Raw genomic sequence first — 19,509 nt, 5'->3', positions numbered from 1 at the left:
AAGAGTGAGGCCATGCTCTTCAGGAACTGGACTGACCAATCCTCCATCCCCATCACCGTCAGGACTGACCACCTGAAGGTGCTGGGTATTTGTTTCGGCTTGGCTGGGGCGTGTGCCAATCTTGGGAGGAGCGCATCAGGAAACTGAGTAAGAAACTGGGCAGATGGAAGCAGCGGTCGCTCTCCATCACGGGAAAAACTTGGTCGTCTGGTGTGAGACACTATCATTACTGTTATATGTGGCACAGGTCTGGCCTATTCACAGAACCTGTGCCTTCGCAGTCTCCCGGGACATCTTCCAATTTATATGGAGATCAAAGATGGACTCGACATACAAAGATCCGGGCAACTGGGGAGAAAAACGCTCCCAATGCCACACTCACACTGATGGCAACCTTTGTGTGCGGCTGTGCGTTGCTCCCCGATACACAAAAAAGAAATGTCACTACGTACTGAGATTCGACCTGCCCCCGGTGTTGCAAAGGATGGGCCTGGTCTCGCAGCAAGTTGTTGGACCGTTCTGTATCACCTGTCCTTGGTGGAGAAATTTCTGAAGAATAACACCTTTGACCACAAGTCCATCAGGAAATGGTCAGCACATAGTGTCCTTGAGACCTGTCGGGAAAAGGAGAGGGTGGACCCTGTTGAGCGGTTCCCTGAGCAGACTGTCAAAGCCATTTGGCAGAATGCCTCATCGCCAGAACTTTCCAACAAATACCAAGACATGGCTTGTCTGGTGTTGAGAAGGTCTCTGCCTGTGAGATCCTTTATGCACGCCCAGTCTCTCAGCCGCACCACACGCTGCCCTCGAAGCGGGTGTGGAGGGGACAAGACTGTCAGACACCTCCTTCTGGAATGTGCATATGCAAAGGAAACCGGGAGAGGAATGCAATGGTGTTTGTTGAGGTTTGTTCTGAGCAGCACCGTGATGCAGGACTCCATCCTCTATGGTCTGTTTCCTGGGATGCACACTAAGACGATCATCAACTGTGCATGGAGGATCATCAACTTGGTCAAAGACGCTCTTTGTCTGTCTGAAACCTTTTGATATTCCAGCTGAAGGAGTTGCCCCCGAATGCGTGTTGCAGAATGGCACATTCTGAGGTCCAGGACTACGTATTGAGGGGTGCGCTGAATCTTTGGGCAGCTGCTGCCAAGACGCGGTGTGGAAAGACCACCATGCTATGTCTGTCCACCAAAGAAAAACAGGGGACCCACTCATTAAGTGGGCTCCGCTGGAAACTCAGTTAAATATATGGATGGTAAACGTACAGACTTCTATATGCGAAGGATTAATTCCGATCTCTGTGTGTAAAGAAATGCAATGTGCACATATGAATTGCATCATCAATTGTATAGATCAACAAAATATTTTATGAATAAAGTATGTTTTTGAAATAAAAATAAGTGTTTCCCTCCTTCCCTAACCATAACTAAATGTGGAGTGGTCGATTGACATGCTGTAATTAGCAGAGTAGGTAGTAATGCTTTGGTTTGAGAAGCTTCAGTAAGCAGCAGCTCAGCAAAATGTGCAGATAAGCTCAGATAAAGTCTCTTTAATGCTTGTCTGACAGCAGTCGAGATGGCAGTTAGGGAAGTCACATGTTCTACCTGCGGGATGTGGGTCCTCAGGGAGACTTCCACTGTTCCTGATGAATACACGTGTGTGGGAAGTGTTTGGGCGCTGCATCTGGCTGCTCTCGGGGTCATCCGAGATACTGAGAACTTCGTAGATAAGACCTTTAGTGAGGTGGTCACACCCAAATCCCTCCCTTAGCCTGTTTCTGCAATGACTGTCATATCACAGTACCATGTAAAGATCCATGTCCTGAGTTCATCTGCCTTCCTTGTCAGCCCTGTTGCCTTTAGATAAACGCTATTTATTCCAACACGCGTTCCTTGCTTCCTGTCGTGTTCCAGGCAGAGAGTAGCTGGGCGACCACTAGGAATGGCAAATGGAGTAGGCAGAGAGTGCAGGAATCGCCTGTGGCTATTCCACTTGAAAACAAATATACCATTCTAGATACTGATTTTGGGTTTGGGGAGTGGGTGGGTGTCGGGAAATGAACGTTCAAGGGAAAGCAGCAGCAGCCAGGTTGGTTGCAGTACAACTGGCTCTGGGGCACAGCGGGAAAGGGTAAAGTTAAACAGGGTCTTAGAGGTAGGCGAGTCGATTATTAGGGGGACAGATTGTAGATTCTGTGACCTCAAACGGGAATCCAGGATGGTGTGTTACATCTCAGGTGTCAGAGGACAGGATGTCTCCGAGTGGCTGCAGAACGTTCTCAAGGGGAGGCTGACCAGCCAGAAGTCATTGTGCACGTTGGCACAAATGACAGAGGTAGATATAGGAATGAGGTCCTACAGAGTGATTACAGAGAGCGAGAAGGAAAGTTAAAAACCAGGACCTTGACGGTGGTAATCTTCTGATTACTTCCAGTGGCATGAGCTAGTGTAGGTAAAAATAGGCGGATATGGCAAATAAATATGTGGCTAAAGAATTGGTGCGGGACAGAGATTCAGATTTTTCGATCAAAGGGAATTTTTTGACAAAGGTGACCCGTTCAAGAGGGACAGTTTGCAAATGCACTAGACGGGGGACGAATATCTTCGCAGCTAGTTTTGTTAGTGCTACAAGGGAGAGTTGAAACGAGATTTGCATAGGGGGTGGGATCCTCAAGAGCAGGGAGGCAACTGCGATGCTGGAAAAAGATACAGTAATCAGGATTTGAAATGTGAAAAGTTAGGTCAAGCTGGAACAAGACGGGGAACAAGGAATGCCTGTTGGCTTAATTTCCATTTATTTAAATGCAAAAGGGCTGATCGGTAAGACTGATGATCTCCGGGTGTGCATATGTACATGGGACTGAGATAGTATAGCTATTACAGAAATATGGCTGAGGGTCAGATAGGATTGACAGCTTAATGTACCTGGGTAAAATGCATTAGGAGGGACAGAAATGGTGGAAAGAGTGGTGGGGGACTTGTATTTCTGATGAAGGAGAGTATCACAAAGCATCAGAGATGAAATAACTAAAGGAACAATCAGGGTGTCTTTGTGGGTGGAATTAAGAAATAAGAAGGGGATGGTGACATTATTGTGCCCCCAAATAGTCAATAGTAATTACAGGAACAAAAATATGTACAGAGATTAGGGAGACTTGAAAGAACAATAGGGTTGTCATAATGGTAGTTTTAATTTTTATAACACAGATTGGGACTGCCAGAGCATTAAGGGATTTGATGATATTAAATTCATGAAGTGCGTCAGGAAAGTTTCCTCAAGCAGTATGTAGAGGATCCTAATCGGGAAGAGGCAAAATTTGACCTATTCTTAGGAAATAGTGCAGGACAGGTGAGTGAGGTGACGGTGGATTCGCAGTTTGAGACCTGTGACCATAGTTCTATTAATTTTAAAATAGTTACGTAGAAGAAAAAAAAAACTGGTCCTCAGATTCAAGTTCTACATTGGGGCAAGGTGAATTTTGCCGGAATTGTACAGGAGCTTGCGGGGTTGACTGGATTCGTTTGTTTGCAGGCAAAGGGACCTCTGGCAAGTGGAAGCCTTTCAAAGTGAGACAGCTAGAATTCAAGATCTATATGTTCCTGTGAGGGTGAAAAGAAAGTTGACAGGAATGGGGAAACTTGAATGACAGGAGATATTGAGGCTTTGACCAGAAAAAAATGTGGACGTGTGGCTCAAGTCCAGGCAGGCGGGATCAGGGGAATCATTGGAGGTACACAGGGGATACTGGAGTTTAGTGAAGAAGGAAATCAGTCGGGCGATAAAGGGCCTTGACTGAGAAGATCAGGGTGAATCCAAAGAGGTTCATTTTGAATATTAAAGGAAAAAAAAACATTAACTGCAGAAAGAATAGAACCATCAAAGACCAAAGTGGACATGTATGTGTGGAACCATAAGAGATGGGCGATGTCTGTGTTTACCGTGGAGAAAAACATGAATACTTGGGAACTTGGGGAAGTTAGTGGTCGTATCTTAGGGAAAGTCCATAGCACAGTAGGTGAGGTTTTGAATGTACTGGAATGTTTGAAGCTGGATAAATCTAATTGTCCTTAACAGATTGATACAAGAAAACTGCAAGGGGCTAGAGAAAAAATTGATAGGCCCTGGCTGATAAATCTGATCATCATTAACCACAGCTGAGATCCCTGAAGACTTGAGGATAACAAATGTTGTATCTTATTCAAGAAGGACTGGAAAAGCAAATATCTAGAAACAATAGACCAGGAAGTTTAACATCTCTACGTTACTTGAGAAGATTATCAGGGATACGTTGGACATGCATTTGGAAAATTGAATTTGATTCGGAATAGTCAGCATGACTTTATGAGTGGAAGTTTGTACCTGACGAATTTGTTAAAGTTCTATGATGACGTGCCCAGGAAAGTTGACGAGGTCTGGCCGGTACATGTCGAAACATGTTATGCTGTCAAAGCACAACAGGTCAGGCAGCATCGGAGAGGCAGGAAAATCGACGTTTTGGGCATCAGCCCATCATCAGAAATGTCCAAATCAGCGATTTTCCTGCCTCTCAGATGCTGCATGACCTGCTGAGTGTTTCCAGCACCACAATTTTCAACATCTACCGGCCAGGCCGAATCAACTTTCCTGGTTACGTCATCATAGAATATTAACTGATCTCCAGCATCTGCAGTGCTTACTTTCTCCAAGGGCAGTAGATTTAATCTATATGGATTTAAGTTACACCAGAACAGGATGGTCCTTTTCAGGCCTTGGACACATACACGGTAACAGGAGGAGGCCAGTCAGCCACTCGAGCCTGTAAAACTGTACCCAGAGTAGATCATGCAGTCTATTCAGCTACTTCAAGTTAGTAACACAGGAAATGTAAGAGGCCACCAAGTGACTGGACAATAGGAAGACTGGAAGAAGACGATCTCTGTATAGCCCCGCAAACCTGCCCTTCCTTTCAGTAAGGGCACAGCTGATCCGCTCTCAGCCACAATTTCTCTTTTATGCCCAATTCTTTGTAGCATTCAACTCCCTGATGTGTCAATTTTCGTTAACACCACGCCGTGCTCCAAGCATTTCAATGATGTAGCTCCCCCTAACTGTCTGGGATAGAGAGCCCCAAACATTCACTACCCTCTGAGAGAAGGAAACACTCTCCACACATATACCGTGACTTATTGGAATGAACAATAGATATGAACACAGCGTCAGATTGACTGGCCCTGACATCACGGCGGTATTTGACTGAGCAAGGTGTCAAGGAGACTGAACAAAATTGAACTTAATGGGAATCAGTTGTAAACTCCCCATTGGCTGGATCATCCAGAACACAGTGTGACTGGTGGAGACCAATCCTCTCAATCCCTGGATATCTCTGTGGATGAGCCTCAGGGAAACTTTCTCGGCACAAACAATTGCAGCTCGTTCATCAATGTCTTTCCCTCCGTCATACCTTCAGAGCTGGGGATGTTCAGTGAAGATCACACAATGTTCAGAACAATGTGTCACCTCCTCAGGAGCTAAAGTTTCAAAACCTGGACAACATTCAAGCTCATGCAGTAAAACTGTCCGGAACATTCATGCAACAGTGAGACCAGACCCTGCACATTTCTTCGTTAAAAAAACGAAGCTCATGCAGCATCTTAAGCTGCTTTAACGGAAATTTGACAGAGCCATTCAGCCCATCAAAACTATTGGATAAGAACAGACACGGTCCCTTTCGCTTTCTCCAGCCGATTACACTGGAAGCGATTAAAAAAAAATCTACAAATGTTGAAATGCGAAGTAGACAGGCAGAAGGCTGGAAGAACGCAACAAGCAAGGCAAAATCAGGAGGTGGAGAAGTTAACTGCTTGGGGATAAATATTCAGGACTGGAGTGGGGTAAGGGAGCTACAGATAAAGAGGCAGGATGAGGGAGGAGGAGACAGGGTGGTGAGGTGGGGATAGATGAACACAGGTTAAAGGGGTACCACTGGGTTGGACGATGGGAGAACTGAATCCAGCTGAATCTGAAAGAAGGGTAGCTAGAATGGAAGGAAGGAGAAGGAGGTGGGAATGGAGTTGGGGGATTGGAAGGCAGGTTATTTGAAATTGGAGAACTCAATGTTGTCTGACTTGCTGTGTTCTTCCATGCCCCTGCTTTCCTGCTATTACACAGGAAGATAATGAGCTCAGTCAGTACATCACGCTGGTAAGCAGGAATCAAGGGTCGCCCAATAATGTCCGTGAACCTTTTTTCCCTGAGACCAGAAGGAGGACTTTCTGTCCCTCGAAACACTAATGCATAAAGAGAAGAAACTATTCAGCCCGTCCAGACTGTATAGAATGTCACTGATGCTCCAACATTGCAAAACAAATGAAGCAGAGACTGCACAGACAGACTGGCCGATGTTGTTCCTCCTGGCTCCATTGTTAATGGTGCACACGCGTTATATTAACGACACTATGATTTGCTAACAGTGAGGAGGGATTGCGGACAGTTTGTGCCAGGTCTCAAGGAGGCATCTCCCAGAAGGCAGGCTAGTGTCCTGTATGGAGGTCAGAAGTTGCTGGGAATGGCGAACTCTATCAGAGTGTGGCTGCTGACAGGTTTGTGAAAACATAACGTTTAGTGCAGGATCACACACCAACTGCTCATTGAGACAGTGACAGTTCATTCAGAGCCTGGAGCTCTCGCTTAGCCAACATAAGGTCCCACGCAGGTACGTATAATATCATAGAATCGTAGAGTCTAACATAACGGAGACAGGCCGTTCAGCCCAAACTGGTCCATGCTGACCTAAATCTTCATCCATGCTAACCCCAATTCCCTACACTTTACCCACATTCTTCTAATCGTTTTCTCCCTATATAGGCGGCACCTCTGGGCGGCTCTGTGGCACACTGGTTAGCACTGCTTCCTCACAGCACACGAGGCGGGTTCAGTTCCCGCCTCCAGCATATCTGTGTTTGGAGTTTGCACATCCTCTCCGTGACAGCGTGGGTTTCCTCCAGGTGCTCCGGTTTCCTCCCACAATCCAAAAACGTGCAGGTTATTTGAATTGGTCCTACTAAGTTGCCCAAGGTGCTAGGTACAGGGGAAAATGTAGGAGGATGGGTCTGGGTGGGTTGTGAGTCGGTGTGGACTTGTTGGGCCGAAGGGCCTGTTTCCACACTGTAAGTAATCAAATCTAAGTAAAATATTTGCCTATGGGAAAATACATACTTTATTTAACACTATCAATGTTTTGTTTTGAAAATAATGAGTTTTGGTCCATTACCCTCAAGGTTTCATGCAAACACTTTTTTTTTCTTTTGTCGTGATACATATTATTTCCTTCGCTGTTTTCTCATGATCCCATCATCACACGAATTATTCTGGTGAAACGCCTTTACACTGGCTCTCTGTGACAAGGTGATCGTTCCTTATAAAGGAGAGATAATCTGTACACAGTGCCCCAAGTACCTTCTGAACAACACTCGCGCATGACAGGAAAGTATTTCACTCCAAATCTTGAATCGTTTTTCAAAGAAGGACAGTATACAATTTACTGTGTTGATTATTTGCTGCCTGGTATGAACTCTGTTTGTGACTTCTGACCAAGGAACACAGCTCATTTTCGCCAACGGCCTTTCTGATTCTTTAACGTTACAATTAGTTCAAAATGAAGAAGGATGGTATGTTTTACCAAATCATTCTTTTGCCTTGCGAACAGCTGTGTTTCAAGTACAGCCACACAAACATTAACACCACGATTGCCATTTGAGATGGTCAGAGATGCCAGGAAGACGATGTCCTAACAGTAGTATCTCTAGTTTATTAATCCGGGGACCCGGGTGCTGACCCCACCCTGGATTCGAATCCCACCATGATAAAAGGTGGCATTTGAATTCAATAAAATCGAATGAAGCTATGAAACCATTGCCGATTATCAGAAAATCCTACCTGACACGTTAATGTTCTTCAGGGAATGAAATTTACCACATTCAGCTGGTCGGACTGACATGTGAATTCCACAATGTATTTGGCTCTGAATTGCCCATTGAAATAGCCAAACCAGCCGCTCAGTTACATTACTCACTACAAACATCAAAGAAATGAAACCGAACGAAACTAAGCACTGACTACTTACAGCCCACATACAGCAGTGGGTCAGGAAGGCAGCTCACCAACACTTCTCAAGGACAATGATGAAAGGGAATTAAATACTGGCCCAGCATCCCATTAATGAATAAAGGAGGATGATCACATTCAGGGAAGACAGACAAATTGACATAACTCACTTTAAACAGGAACCTTGATTTATACCCTACATGGGCATGATTTTCAGTAATATGGGAACAGGAGAAAAAATAAATAAGATTAACCTCGTTTTTTAATTTCCATTCCAGCTGATCATCTTCAATCCCGTTTTTTGCTTATTTTCTTTTATCTCTCGTTTCTCTGTCTATTCAACTCACTCCTTATCCCCTTCATCATAGACATCCCTGTCACCAACATCAATCACAATATTTTCAAGCTGTGTTCAGTTATGATGGTAGGTCAGCGGACTCGAAATGTCAATTCTATTTTGCCCTCGACCCACGGGTGCCAAATCTGAACAGTTACTGCGGCAGCTTCTCGTTCGTGTTTTCTTGTTTCTGATCTCTTGCATCATTCTTTGTTTTATATAAACTTCAATATTGTTATGACATGGGATGTCTGCATCGTTGGTAAGGGCAGAATTTATTGACCTCACTAAGTGTCCTTTACTGTGAGGTCATTCCTTCTGACAGTATAGAGCCAAGCACATTGTTGTGGGTCTGACGTCAGTCTTAAGACAGTCCAATAATAATGCTAGATTTCTTTACCAAAGGATATCAGTGCTACAGATAAAAGTATTGACGAAATGCTGGTGCTGTTATTGTAATATTAGTGAAATTATCGTTTATTTCCAATTCCTGTCATATGAATTTAAGTTTTGACATATCTAAGGTAAGATTTAAAACAGTGTATTTTGTGCAGTAACCTGGGCCTCTGAATTACATATCCACGGACATCACTTCTCTGTCACACCATCCCTGTCATGAATTTACTTTACAGAAAAGAATAAGATTGTGATGGACATATTTGTAATGGAAAGAGAGCGGCGGGAGCTGGGCGGAAGTTCAGACGGAGCGCAAAGCCGGTCGGGAAGGTAAGTGATTGTTATGAGAGTGGGTGTGTTCTAAACCCCAGGTCCTACAAAGTAGGGACTCCCTCCCTCCCTCCTCCTCTAACCTTAATTAAGAGTCCACAGAGTTGCCATAGGAAGAGGGTCTAAGGAAGTTTAGATCGAAGAGTGAGGCTTCAGCTCAGGAAGCTTGATAAGGAGGTTGAGTAAAGAGATTACGCCACAGTTGAAGAGGGTGAAGACATGACTGCTCAGCTGGTTCAGTGCGCTACGTGTTTGATGTGGCAGGTCAACGACTCTGGTGTGTCTGGCTCGTATATGTGTGGAAAGTGTGTGCACATTCAGCAATTGACCGAGCATATTGCAGCACTGACGAAAGAACTCGAAGACCTTAGGCTCATCCGAGAGAACGAGATCTTTCTGGACAAGACCTTCAGTGATGTTATTACACCAATCATGCCAGAAGAGAGCAGAAGAGTGCAGACGATGAGGAAGGCAGAGAGGAGACAGGTGCAAGAGACGCCGGGAGAAGTTCCTGTCAGGAACAAGTTGAAGCTTTTGGAAACAGTAGAGTCTGATGACACTGCCAGTTCGCAAGGCGGCTATGTTTGTCAATCAAAAGTTGCCGCAGAAGCAGAGCGGAAGAGTCGGACATCGCATAGAGCCATGGTAATAGGGGACTCCATCTGAGAGGAACTGACCGGGGTTTTTGTGGCAGCAGACGGGATTTAAGGATGGTGTGTTGCCTTCCTGGTGCTAGAGTGAAAGACATCGCGGACAGAGTGCAGGACATCCTCAAGGACGAGGTTGAAGTGCCCGAGGTGGTGGTACACGTCGGCACAAATGATGTCGGGAAGAAGAGGAGGAACATACTACAGCGAGACTTCGCAGAACTAGGAAGAAGGCTAAAATGCAGGACGTCCAAGGTGGTTATCTCCAGTTTGCTTCCAGTTCCTCGGGCTAGTGTGGCCAGAAACCGGGAGATAATGGACGTGAACGTGTGGTTGGGGAACTGGTGCAGGAAGCAAGGTTTCAAGTTCTTGGATCACTGGGGTATATTTTATGGTAACCATAAATTCTACAAGAGAGACGGCTTGCACCTTAATAGAACAGGGATCGGCATTCTGGCAGGCAGGTTTTCTGCTGCAACACCGCTACATTTAAACTAAGTAGCAGGGGGGAGGGGACAAGCTGGATGCTTAAAAAGGAAATTGAAGGGGTAGTTAGAACAAGAGAAGTCAAGAAAGACAACTGTATCAAGGAGGCAGAAAACTGGAAAAGGTATCATGCTGTAAAGTTGAGTGAAATAAGGGTTGAGGGGAAGGGTGAGAGCAGTAACAAATTAAAAATTCTATATATGAATGCACGAAGCATTAGACACAAGGTGGATGAGCTTGAGGCTCTTTTGGAAATTGGCAGATACGATATTGTGGGGATAACTGAGACGTGGCTTCATGGGGACAGTGCCTGGGAAATGAATATTCAAGGCTACACGTGTTATCGTAAGGATAGACTGACGGGCAGAGGGGGTGGGGTGGCCTTGTTGGTAAGGGAAGATATTCAGTCCCTTGCACGGGCGGACCTAGAGTCAGGGGATGTAGAGTCAGTGTGGATAGGGCTTCGAAACACTAAGGGTAAAAAGACCCTAATGGGAGTCATCTACAGGCCCCCAAACAGTAGTCTGGATGTTGGAGGTAAGTTGAATCAGGAGCTGAAATTGGCTTGTCGCAAAGATGTTACTACAGTTGTTATGGGGGATTTTAACATGCAGGTAGACTGGGAGAATCAGGATGGTATCGGGCCTCAAGAAAGAGACTTTGTGGAGTGCCTCAGAGATGGATTTTTAGAGCAGCTGGTGCTGGAGCCGACCAGGGATAAGGCGATTCTGGATCTGGTATTGTGTAACGAACCAGAATTGGTCAGTGACCTCGAAGTGAAGGAGCCATTGGGAAGTAGTGACCATAATACAATAAGCTTCAATCTGCAATTTGAGAGGGAGTGGGTACAATCTGAAGTGACAATATTTCAGTTGAATAAAGGGAAATATGGAGCTATGAGGGAGCAACTGGCCAAAGTTCAATACCTTAACAGGGAAGACCGTGGAGGAACAATAGCGGATATTTCTGTGTATAATGCAGAAGATGCAGGATCAGTTCATTCCTAAAAGGAAGAAAGATCCCAGGAGGAGACATGGGCGGCCGTGGCTGACAAGGGAAGTAAAGAAACATATAAGGTTAAAAGAGAAAAAGTATAACTTAGCGAAGATAAGCGGGAAAACGGAGGACTGGGAAGCTTTTAAAGAACAACAGAGGATTAGTAAGAAGGAAATACGCAGAGAAAAAAATGAGGTACGAAGGTAAACTGGCCAAGAATATAAAGGAGGATAGTAAAAGCTTTTTTAGGTATGTCCAAGGCAAAAAAATAGTTAGGACAAAAATTGGGCCCTTGAAGACAGAAGCAGGGGAATATATAACTGGGAACGAAGAAATGGCAGAGGAATTAAATGGGTACTTCAGATCTGTGTTCACTGGGGAAGACACAAGCAATCTCCCTGAGGTAACAGTGGCTGAAGGACCTGAACTTAAGGGAATTTCTATTTGCCAGGATTTGGTGTTGGAGAGACTGTTAGGTCTGAAGGTTGATAAGTCTCCGGGACCTGATGGCCTGCATCCCAGGGTACTGATGGAGGTGGCTCGGGAAATCGTGGATGCGCTGGTGATTATTTTCCAGAGTTCAATAGAATCGGGGTTGGTTCCTGAGGATTGGAGGGCGGCTAATGTTGTGCCACTTTTTAAGAAGGGTGGGCGGGAGAAAGCAGGAAATTATAGACCAGTTAGTCTGACCTCAGTGGTGGGAAAGATGCTGGAGTCTATTATAAAGGATGAAATTACGGCACATCTGGAAAATAGTAACAGGATAGGACAGAGTCAGCATGGATTTATTAAGGGGAAATCATGCTTGACTAATCTTCTTGAATTTTTTGATGTTGTAACTCGGAAGATGGACGAGGGAGATCCAGTGGATGTAGTGTACCTGGACTTTCAGAAAGCTTTTGATAAAGTCCCACACAAGAGGTTAGTGAGTAAAATTAGGGCGCACGGGATTGGGGGCAAAGTACTAGATTGGATAGAGAATTGGTTGGCTAATAGGAAACAAAGGGTAGTGATTAACGGCTCCATTTCGAAATGGCAGGCAGTGACCAGTGGGGTACCCCAGGGATCCGTGCTGGGACCGCAGCTTTTTACAATATATGTAAATGATATAGAAGATGGTATCAGCAATAACATTAGCAAATTTGCTGATGACACAAAGCTAGGTGGTAGGGTGAAATGTCATGAGGATGTTAGGGGATTACAGGGTGACCTGGACAAGTTAGGTGTGTGGGCAGATGCATGGCAGATGCAGTTTAATGTGGATAAATGTCTGTTTATCCACTTTGGTGGCAAGAACAGGAAGGCAGATTACTACCTCAATGGTATCAAATTAGGTAAAGGGGCTGTTCAGAGAGATCTGGGTGTTCTTGTCCACCAGTCAATGAAGGCAAGCATGCAGGTACAGCAGGTCGTGAAGAAGGCTAATAGCATGCTGGCCTTCATAACAAGAGGGATTGAGTATAGAAGCAAAGAGGTGCTTCTGCAGCTGTACAGGGCCCTGGTGAGACCACACCTGGAGTACTGTGTACAGTTCTGGTCTCCAAATTTGAGGAAAGACATTCTGGCTATTGAGGGAGTGCAGCGTAGGTTCACGAGGTCAATTCCTGGAATGGCAGGATTGCCTTACACGGAAAGACTGAAGCAACTGGGCTTGTGTCCCCTTGAGTTTAGAAGACTGAGAGGGGATCTGATTGAAACGTATAGGATTATGAAAGGACTGGACACTCTGGCAGGAGGGAACATATTTCCGTTGATGGGGGAGTGCCGAACCAGAGGACACAACTTAAAAATACGGGGTAGACCATTTAGGACAGAGATGAGGAGAAACTACTTCACCCAGAGAGTGGTAGCTGTGTGGAATGCTCTGCCCCAGAGGGCAGTGGAGGCCCAGTCTCTGGATTCTTTTAAGAAAGAATTGGATAGAGCTCTTAAAGATAGTGGAGTCAAGGGGTATGGAGATAAGGTTGGAACAGGATACTGATTAGGAATGATCAGCCATGATCATATTGAATGGCGGTGCAGGCTCGAAGGGCAGAATGGCCTACTCCTGCATCTATTGTCTATTGTCTATTCCAGACAATTTACGGTGGGCACCGTTTTCCCTGAAAGTGAGTGGGGATTGATATTTCATTGCTGATGTGAAACCAGATCCTACACTGAATCTGTTCGCTGGTTTTTGTTGCTGTGGTGAAACGGTGGGCAATCACGGTGTGAAACGTTGTTCTAGCTCTCTGGTTTCCTTCATTCCTGTCCTGGTCAGGGAGGCTGGGGATTGGTCCTCTCCATCAGATGGAGGGACCAGCGCATTGTTGACCCAATTTAATCAAGAATGGAATTGGTCATCTTCACTTCTCATGGTTCATTGTTGTTCAGTTTTGTTGTAAGTTACTTGAGCACTTTCTGGGACTTGACAATGCATTAAAGCTGCAGTAAGTTTGGAAGCACGGTTTGGAATTGTCTCGCTGCAGTACATGACACAGATGACGCGCACTCCCTCAAAGTCAGCATGCCAGTGTGTCTGGCAATGGGTCCGCCTTTTCTGTTATGCTTCTGTTCCACGCTAAGAGCTGTCAGTTTTTGGATTCGCTGGAGTGCTGAGGGGTTAACACAATTTGTGTGGTATTTTTCTTCAGGCCAAAATCCACCCTCCAGGAAAAATAGCCAAACGCTCTAATTGAGTAACAAACAGCACGCGTTTTTTTAGCAAATGGTCTATTCAAGCTGGTGTCAGCTTCTGGAGCGTCTCAGAGTTGCCAAGCACGGAAACAGACCCTGCTATCTAACTTGCCACTGCTAAACAGATAACCGAAATTAATCTAACCAATATTTGCCAAATTTTGTCCCTTATCTCTCCGAATCCTTTCAGTTGTCTTTGAAATGTTGTGAGCGCACCAGTCTCTGACATTAAATATGACAATTCATTCTGTACACACGGAAATGGCTGTGTGTAAAACAACTGTCCCTCACATCCCCTTTAAATATTACTGTTCTCACATTTAACCAATGTTATCTCGCTTTGAACTCATGTGCCTTGTGAAAAATTACTCCCTGACTCTTTTCTCTGTCCGTCTGCCTCATGACTTTATAAAATTCTGTAAGGCCATTCCTCAGCCCTGAAGCTCCAGGGAAAACTGTCGAAGTCTATTCAGCTTCGTGCTATTGTCCAAACCTTGGAAACCCTTTCAAATACTTTCGAAATTGCACCACGTTCATTATTCAATGCGCGATCTGTTAGTGCCTGAAGTGAAGCGATGCTGAAACACTAGTAATGACAATTTTGACATTCTGTTTCTGTAATCTGTAAGGTTGCGTGGCCGAGTGGTGTCAGGCGCTGGATTTAAGCTCCAGTCTCTATCGAGTCGTGGGTTCGAATCCCACCGCTACCAAGATAACTGATGTTCTACTGCCGGCAGTTGAACATAAGCAGAAGCTGAGCACGCCCTATGTGTTTGCAGCTGCTCCGGACTGACTCTGAAAACAGTGTGAGTCCTTGCTGTCGGACTCTCCTCAACCCCTCTGCTTTCGGAGATCTGCATGGCCAGTTTCTGTGTCTCAAATAGTCAGCTCATTTGTCTGAAAGTTTGGTGGTTCGAGCCCGACCTTTGCACCGAGCCTCAATTATTTCAGTTCAAGCATTGAGACCAACCATGTCCCGACACTGCAACCACGAGAACCCACCCGAGTCTGCAGCTGGATGTGGCCCCAATCTCTCCAAGGCCCCGCTGCCAACAGAAAGCGGCTACTGCAGCTTCAATCAGCGGCTTCCTGCTCAGCCCTGGGACACAGCACATGGAAAATCCTTCCCCACGAACGGCTCTTCCCGTGTGAAAGGGACAACCATTCCACTTTAAATTGGACATGGCTTCAGAGGATTGTTCCTGTGCTTGGAACGTTTCATAAACAAAACTCCTGTCTCGCAAATAAGGAGGGGGAAAAGTTGTTGGCAGGAAGAATAGAGAAAGTGTTGACTGTGAGGACTCTGTCTCGTCAGCAGATAGGATTCCTTACACTCGAAACTGGAATGATTGGGTTTCCTTCGGGAATTTCCCAATTGATTTACCGTCTGCCAGAGAGACTGGGAATCACTCCAGAGACATAAAGATGAGGATAAAAATATGAAAATATTTATATTGAGTCTTAAATCCAGAGACAAGTGTTAAATCGATAATAATGTTCTGAAGGAATAATAGCTGAGAAATGGAAAGTGTGAATGATGACATTTGTGATTGGGAGGAATGAACTGGATTCTTGCAAATTGCAATGCCGGGTGAAATATGCTCAGTATGAAATGACACACTCATCAATCGTGAGCCAGGCCCAGCTACTTTAGTCGGTAGAGCATAAGATGCTTCATCTCAGGGCCGTAGGTTCCAGCCTCCCGATGGGCCCTTTCCCTCCTTTAAAGAAATCCAGCTCTCTGCTCCACTTGCAGTATTGCAACCCAGTGTAGGGGTTGGTTTGGACACGTCGATCCGACTGTGTTTGATCACACCTCGGTTTCTGAGTGAAAGCTGTCTCCACTTGCCCATAAGATGGAATCCTATCTGCTGACGAGACAGAGTCCTCACAGTCAACACTTTCTCTATTCTTCCTGCCAACAACTTTTCCCCCTCCTTATTTGCGAGACAGGAGTTTTGTTTATGAAACGTTCCAAGAACAGGAACAATCCTCTGAAGCCGTGTCCAATTTAAAGTGGAATGGTTGTCCCTTTCACACGGGAAGAGCCGTTCGTGGGGAAGGATTTTCCATGTGCTGTGTCCCAGGGCTGAGCAGGAAGCCGCTGATTGAAGCTGCAGTAGCCGCTTTCTGTTGGCAGCGGGGCCTTGGAGAGATTGGGGCCACATCCAGCTGCAGACTCGGGTGAGTTCTTGTGGTCTCAATGCTTGGACTGAAATAATTGTGGTTCGGTGCTAAGGGCGGGCTCGAACCACCAAGCTTCCAGCCAAATGCAGTGACAATTTGATACACAGAAACTGGCCATGCAGATGTCCGAAAGCAGAGGGGTTGAGGAGAGTCCGACAGCAAGGACTCACACTGTTTTCAGACTCAGTTGACCTGAGCAGCGGCAAACACAACAACGAAAACGCAGACAGCCTGCAGAGGTTCTGCTTTGTTCAGCTGTTTGCAGTAGAGCAACCGCTGGTAGCGGTGGGATCCGAACCCACGACTCGTTAGAGACTGGAGCTTAAATCCAGCGCCTTAGACCACTCGGCCACAGTACCACAGAGGCGCAGACCGCCAAAATCTCATTACTAGCGTTTCAGCATCGCTTCACTTCAGGCACTGACAGATCGCGCATTCAGTAACGAACGTGGAACAATTTCGAAAGTATTTGAAAGGGTTTGCAAGGTTTGCACTGTTTGGACAATAGCACGAAGCTGAATTGGCTTCGGCAGTTTTCCCTGGAGCTTCAGGGCTGAGGAATGGCCTTACAGAATTTTATAAGGACATGAGGGAGACGGACAGAGAAAAGAGTCAGGGAGTAATTTTTCACAAGGTACTTGAGTTCAATGCGAGATAACATTGGTTTAATGTGAGAACAGTAATATTTAAAGGGGATGTGAGGGACACTTGTTTTGAACACAGACATTTCCGTGTGTACAGAATGAATTGTCATATTTAGGGGCAGAGACTGGTGCGCTCACAACATTTCAAAGGCAGCTGAAAGGGTTCGGAGAGGTAAGGGACAAATTTTGGCAAATATTGGTTAGATTAATTTCGGTTATCTGTTTAGCAGTGGCAAGTTAGATAGCAGGGTCTGTTTCCGTGCTTGGCAACTCTGAGACGCTCCAAAAGCTGACACCAGCTTGAATAGACCATTTGATTAAAAAAAACGCTTGCTATTTGTTACTCAGCGCGTTTGGCTATTTTTCCGGGAGAGTGGAGTTTAGCTGAAGAAAAATACCACACAAATTGTGTTAACCCCTCAGCACTCCAGCGAATCCAAAAACTGACAGCTCTTAGCGTGGAACAGAAGCAAAACAGAAAAGGCGGAACCATTGGCAGACACACTGGCATGCTGACCTTGAGGGAGTGCGATTCGTCTATGTCATGTACTGCTCACACAAACGGCAGCGAGACAATTCCAAACCGTGCTTCCAAACATACTGCAGCGTGTTTGGCGGAGCTGGGAAGATGGTTTGCAGCATTTTCCTCACATTTCTGGGTGACATCCTCAGGGCTGCAGAGTCTGTTGTGAAGCGCTGCTGTCCTGGGGCAGTTGGAATTGATTTGGTTTCATTCCCACTCCTTCCGGTTTTTGGGGTTACAGACTGGGTCCAGATGAATCTGTTTATTGATGGAATCCGCGGATGAGTGCCCTGCTTCTAGAAATTCTCTCTCTGCCTTCTGTTAGCCCTGTCATATTACAATTGTGCTGTTCTCACCAAACCTTGCCGTCTGGACGGATTACTACTCGGGACAGCTGGTCCGTGACAATTCGGGACTGTCACACAATATCTTTGCCAAGAATGGATATCCCCCCGATTTCATTCCCAGATGTCTGGCACACACGAAGTTCACAACGAGGATATTCCACCAGGCAATTTGAAAAGCATACTCCCCTTTATTAAAATAAATTGCTGGGAACTGACAGTCAGACTCCTCTGAACACACTGGGTTACAACAGACACATAAACCGACAGCCTCACTCAGACAAAACTCCCCAGAACACAACACCCAATACCCATCATGTACCAACGTGGCAGCATCTGTGGAGAGAAACAGGTTTAATGTTTCAGATTGACAGAACCAGACTAGTTATGCATTTTATTGTTTTAATGCTAGAGTAATTGTCTGTTTTACTTAGCAAATCAGCATATTTATCAGAATATTACATTAGTCGCGAAATGTCAACTTTCTGAATGTCAACCGACTTTTCTGGTTGTAATGCTGATTCCGTTGCCTTGAGCTGCTGAAACGCTGGCCTTCAATTGTTCTTTTTTATTCCCCTTTCTGTCAGTGAGCACCCATTTTAAATGGAGAGTTTCTATTCCGTTGCCTTGAGCTGGTGAAACGCTGGCCTTCAATTGTTCTTTTTTATTCCCCTTTCTGTCAGTGAGCACCCATTTTAAATGGAAAGTTTTTATTTTCAGGCTCGCCCTCAATACGCGTCTCTACTCGTCTATCATTTCCTCTGCGTATCAACCTCACTCTCTTCCACATGCCCCCACTCTCTGTCTATCAATATCCCTTATTTTCCATTTCTGCTGTGTGAAAAGTCTGACATTCGGAGATAGTTTGAGAGTAGACCTCCTAAGCATAATTGCCAAAATTGTTTGGTGCATTAGCCAAAAGGAATTGGGTCTGTGTGGGTTACTCTCTGGAGGGATAGTGTGGGGCCGATGGGCCTGTTTCCAAGCGATAGGGAATCTAACCACCCTGTTCGAAACTCATTCGTGGCGTAGGACGCCATTCAATTCCATTCCAGGATCTAGAACCAAAAGCACTGTCGGAGCAGCAAGATATTTCCAACTCAGAAAGGTGAGATCCGAGATGGGTGATTTGTGGTTACAGTTCTCTCGTGTGTCTGTTGCTATTGTCCTTCTAGATAGATGCAAACAATCACTGGGTTGGTCTGGGTCTGTGTTCTGTGAGGAAGCAGGAGTTAGTTTTCAATAAGATAATTCACAAGAAGAGAAATATATCTTCATTTCCTGACTGGGAATTGTATCCCGGTCTGGGCATTACAAACTCAGACTCCGAACCAGTGACCCTACTGCAGCTGACAGTAACACTTGTGACCTGATCTGTTAAGACTCTGTGTATGATCTTCACGTCATCATCTTCTTCAGCAGCAATGTTTCTCTCTCTAAGTTTCCAAACTATTCATATTGCCGCCCTGGTTTCAATGTGAAGAAAGTGGAGCTGTGCTAACCTGATTTACTGCAGGAAGGTACAGAACAGTTTGATACTAACAGCGGCTCGTTTTGAGGCGTTGATCTGCGGTGATGGGGGGGGGGGGGGGGGGGTGGCACAAATAAAGCCTTGATTCAAATCGTCTGATTCCAAATTCCTTGTCGGAAATGACCAGAGGATTCTCGCTGAATTTGTTCAGGACCTTTACTGGAAGTGACACTAAATCCAAGTATGAAAGTACATTCCAGTGGAGTGCATCATAAGATAGCGTAATGACTATGAATAAAATGCTGGAGACGTCCAGCAGAAGAACAGGCGACACAGAAGCAGGTACCTGAGGACAAATGTATTTGCTTTGCCATTGAAAGGCCC

At 45.4% G+C, this 19,509-nt stretch overlaps 2 non-coding genes across 2 annotated transcripts; one reads left to right on the top strand and one right to left on the bottom strand.

Moving 5' to 3' along the window:
* The first annotated feature begins 14,584 nt into the window (after positions 1–14,584).
* On the top strand, positions 14,585–14,666 carry trnal-uaa (transfer RNA leucine (anticodon UAA)). Its single transcript has one exon. It is a non-coding gene; the product is annotated as a tRNA-Leu (tRNA).
* A 1,754-nt stretch (positions 14,667–16,420) lies between these two features.
* trnal-uaa (transfer RNA leucine (anticodon UAA)) lies at positions 16,421–16,502 on the bottom strand. Its single transcript has one exon. It is a non-coding gene; the product is annotated as a tRNA-Leu (tRNA).
* Positions 16,503–19,509: the final 3,007 nt, after the last annotated feature.

Source organism: Chiloscyllium punctatum, chromosome 17 (assembly GCF_047496795.1).
Source record: "Chiloscyllium punctatum isolate Juve2018m chromosome 17, sChiPun1.3, whole genome shotgun sequence".
Taxonomy (NCBI): domain Eukaryota; kingdom Metazoa; phylum Chordata; class Chondrichthyes; order Orectolobiformes; family Hemiscylliidae; genus Chiloscyllium; species Chiloscyllium punctatum.
Note: the sequence above shows the minus strand (reverse complement) of the source record. Positions and strands in the feature narration are given on the sequence as shown.